The sequence below is a fragment of the Hemibagrus wyckioides genome, linkage group LG05 (genome assembly GCF_019097595.1).
Source record: "Hemibagrus wyckioides isolate EC202008001 linkage group LG05, SWU_Hwy_1.0, whole genome shotgun sequence".
In the NCBI taxonomy this organism is placed as follows: domain Eukaryota; kingdom Metazoa; phylum Chordata; class Actinopteri; order Siluriformes; family Bagridae; genus Hemibagrus; species Hemibagrus wyckioides.
In genome coordinates, this window is record NC_080714.1 from 24,709,259 (window position 1) to 24,714,258 (window position 5,000).

The window sequence follows — 5,000 nt, forward strand, 5'->3', positions numbered from 1 at the left end:
AACTCCCAAATTCATTTGGCCGAAGAAAGCGAGGCGACTCAAACCCACGCCGCCCGCTCTAACGCGCTCGCACTCCTGTTTCCACCGCGTCCCAAACACCTGCCTCTCGTTTTCTTACCCGTGTCCGCTTGATGTACGAGCGCAGTAACGCTGTAGGTACATTTTGTAACTGAGAACAAATATGAAGCAGACTGTGTGTGTAAGTGGGAAAAAGCCATACAAGTGTGTGTTCTATTTCAGGACCAGAGTGTTTACCGGCGTGTCAGAGCTGCTATAGCGGCGCCCAGGCCTGCTCGCTCGGCTCAGAGATGCACTCAGAAAAAGCTGAAAAACTCTCATCCAGACGCTGCCGAGACATGCCAAGACCTGGCACAGACGACACACACAGAAAAGCCTGTTTTCCCCCATCGCTCTGTCTCTTCATCCCCCCTCTCACTCACTTTGCTAGCTTTCCATCTTCTTCTTCTTCTTTATCTCTCATTGCTCTCACCCCATTGTTTCTTTTTCCCCTTTTTTCTCTCTGTCTCTCTCTCTTTATTCCTTCCCTGAAACTCTCACACTGTATATCTGTGTATGAGTCAAAATGGAGTCTGTTACTGTCTAATGTGTTGAGAACAAATATAATGCAATAAATGTAATAAAAGAGTTGGATGATGTTCTGTGAAGAGATGGTGCCTCACGTGGGGCACAAGTTTGTCTGTGTATATTATATAGAAATTTAAACTTTCATTTATTTAATTTATTATATAGAAATTTAAACTTTAATTTATTTAATTTATTATATAGAAATTTAAACTTTAATTTATTTAATTTATTATATAGTAATTTTATAGTGATGAATTTATTAATTTAATTAATGAAATGCTTAATTATTTTTTATCAGATTATGTTTTATTTTATTAAATTTGTTTTATTGATTTATGACGATGATGATAATGATGGTATATATATATATATTATGATTATATGATATATATGATTAATTAAAAATCTAATTAATAATTATATAATTTATATTCATTTATATTAATGATATAAATAATATAATTTATATACCTTTATTTAACTTATAAAATACTTGGAAATGAGGCAATTGATATCAATTTATGTCTATTGAATTTGTTTTATTGATTTATTACATTTTTTATTATTTATTTTTTATTTTTTTAGATATTTTTTATCTTATTGCTATTATAATAAATTCAACATATTATTTGACGGGATTTATACCGCAGCTCATACGACGACTTTTTCCCCAAACAAGTCAAATATAAAACAGCGAGCACTTTTTTTGCCCTGCATTTATCTATCCCATAATGCACCACAGAATGAGCGGTGCTTGTAGCAGATGGTTACTGATGTTGCCTTCTGTCTCCATTTCAGTAACTGTAACTGTTAATGAGCTGTACGTTATAAAAACTCGCCTTCCTTTCACTTAACTAGCTAATGTCAGGGAGCAGCAAAGTTTATGCTGCTATTTTAAACAGCATTTTCCTTACATTTTAAAAGAGTTTGTGTTTGAATTCCGTCTCCGTGCATCGAGGACTCGGTTAGAATGGGACTGTAGAAAGAAACTCACTGTTGTTTACAGCATTAAGAACATTTTTCTTGAAAATGTTTTCTGAAACTTATTTCTTAGTGGTTAGCACTGTTAACTCACAGCAAGAAGGACCTGGGTTCGAATCCCGGGCCTTTCTGTGTGGAGTTTGCATGGTCTCCCCCTGCCTGCGTGGGTTTACTCCGGGTACTCCAGTTTACTCCCACACTCCAAAAACATGTACATTAGGTTGATTGGTAATTCTAAATTGCCCATAGGAGTGAGTGTGTGTGGTTGTCTGTCTATATGTGTGGCCCTGTGATGGACTGGCGACCGATGACCTATTGGCCTTTCGCCCAATGTGTGCTGGGATAGGCTCCAGCAGATCCCCTGTGACTCTAATTAGGAATAAAGCGAGTATAAAAGATGGATGGATGGATTTTCAGAGCAAAAAAAGCAACAAAACTGGAATTTATTTAAATTATTAAATTGAATTTAATAACTTCAATTAGTTACTGGTAGATAGATAGATAGATAGATAGATAGATAGATAGATAGATAGATAGATAGATAGATAGATAGATAGATAGATAGATAGATAGATAGATAGATAGATAGGTAGGAGGATAGATAGATAGATAGATAGATAGATAGATAGATAGATAGATAGATAGATAGATAGATAGATAGATAGATAGATAGATAGATAGATAGATAGAGGTATATTGCAGCGTAGCATCAGAAGTATAAACAGTTGGAACTGTGCAAACGGAAGTGCAGATAAATATGTAAATATATACAACAAATAACTACAGCTATGACAGCATGACAAATAGTATGTGCATAAGAATATGTGCTAGCTGTATATACAGCACTATGTATATAAATAAATATAATTATACATGTCTGTGCAATATGTGTGCATGATGGATATTGTATGTACAACAGTAAGAGATATAGTGTTTATACAGATAATACACATCAGCACCGAGTTTACAGATATATACATTCTATAATTCTACAAACCCCAATTCCAGTCGGGACGTTGTGTAAAACGTAAATGAAAACAGAATGCAATGACCTGAAAATCCTTGTTGACCCATCCATTTTCTATACCCGCTTTATTGCTAATCAGGGTCACGGGGATCTGCTGGAGCCTATCCCAGCAGACATTGGGCGGAAGGCAGGGGTACACCCTGGACAGGTCACCAGTCCATCACAGGGCCACACATACAGACAGAACACCAAACACACTCACACTCACTCCTATGGGCAAACCCACACAGGCATGGGGAAAACATCCACACAGAGAGGCTGCTGCCTGTTCGAACCCTGGACCTTCTTGCTGTGAGGCAACAGTGCTAACCACTAAGCCACCATGCTGCCCCTTGTTGACCCATATATGCAACACGTTCCAAAAGAGCTGGGACAGGGGCAACAAAAGACTGGGAAAGTTGGGGAGTGCTCCAGAAACACCTGTTTGGTCAACATTCCACAGGTGAACAAGTTAACTGGAAACAGGTGAGCATCACTGATTGGGTACAAACAGAGGATCCCCGAGAGGCTCAGTCATTCACAAGCAAGGATGGGGTACGGTTCATCACAACTGCGTGAGCAAATTGTCTAGGAACACTGTTCCTCAACGTACAGTTCCAAAGAATTTAGGTATTCCATCATCTACAGTCCCGCATATCATTAGAAGGTTCAGAGAATCCGGAGAAATTCTGCAAAGGATATTACCACGTGGGCTCAGGAACACACTGGAAAACTGTTGTCAGTTAACACGGTTCATTGCAACATCTACAAGTGCAATTTAAATCTGTACGATGCAAAGCGCAAGCCATACATCAACAACGCTGCCAGCTTCTCTGGGCCCGAGCTCATCTCAGATTTGTCTCGTCTGACGAGTCCACATTTTAACTTGTTTTTGGAAATCTTGGACATCGCATCCTCCGGGCTGAAGAGGAAAAGGACCATCCAGATTGCTATCAGCGCAAAGTTCAAAAGCCAGCATCTGTGATGGTATGGGGGTGAGTTAGTGCCCATGGCATGGGTAAGGTACACATCTGTGTAGGCACCACTGATGATGAAAGGTACATACAGGTTTTGGAGCAAAATATGCTGACATCCAAGCGACGTCTTTTTCAGGGACGTCTCTGATCATTTCAGCAAGACAATGCCAAGCCACATTCTGCATGTTACAACTGCGTGGCTTCGTAGTAAGAGAGTGCGGGTACTAGACTGACCTGCCTGCAGTCCAGACCTGTATCTCATTGAAAATGTGTGGCGCATTATGAAGCGCAAAATACAACAACGCAGACCCCGGCCTGTTGAGCAACAGAAGTCATATATCGAGAAAGAATGGGAAAGAATTCCATCTACAAAGCTGCAACAATTAGTGTCCTCAGTTCCCAAATGCTTATTGAGTGTTGTTAAAAGGAAAGGTGATGTAACACAGTGGTGAAAATACCCCTGTCCCAGCTCTTTCGTGATGTGATTATCAGGCATTAGATTCAAAATGAGTGAATATTTGCAAGAGACAATCAAGTTTATCAGTTTGAACATTGCATATCTTTTCTTTGTGGTGTTTTCAACTGAATATGGGCCAACAAGGATTTGCAGGTCATGGTATTGTGTTTTTATTTACGTTTTACACAACATCCCAACTGCATTGGAATTGGGGTTTGTAGAATAATGTAGAGAAGAGAGAAGATGTAACAGAATGATTTCCTCATGTTTTAACCCTTTCACAGTTTAAATTCAAGACCAGATTAACACATACGTCATGACGGACATCACATCGTCACGCAGGCTATTCAGGAACATTTCAACAAAATGTGGAATTTATTTTAATCGAAAGCTAGTGATAGATATCGAGAGTCTAGTATAGCCGATGTGCTGCAGTAGTCGAGCTGTGTTACTGGATTACTGGACGGTTTAGCCAATGCCAGGCGTAAGAGGCTCTTTAACCGTTTAGTTCTCTTTTACTTATTTTCACTTCTCCTTTTATGGAATTTTGTGGGTGTGACTAAATAGGAGATTGGCATTTATCAGCAAGAAAATCAGTTGTAGTGGAAGTTTTGGAGTGAAATACTGATACATTGTATTGCCAAAAGTTTTGGCACGCCCCTTCAGATCATTGAATTCAGGTGTTATTTTTCAGGGGTTGGGCTCGACCCCTTAGTTCCAGTGGAAGGAATTCTTAATGCTTGAGCATACCAAGACATTCTGGACAATTCCATGCTCCCAACTTTGTTGGAACAGTTTGGGGATGACCCCTTCCTGTTCCAACATGACTGCACACCAGTGCACAAATCAAGGTCCATAAAGACATGGATGAGTGAGTTTGGTGTGGAGGAACTTGACTGACCTGCACAGAGTCCTGACCTCAACCCGATAAAACACCTTTGGGATGAATTAGAGCAGAGACTGTGAGCCAGACCTTCTCGTCCAACATCAGTGC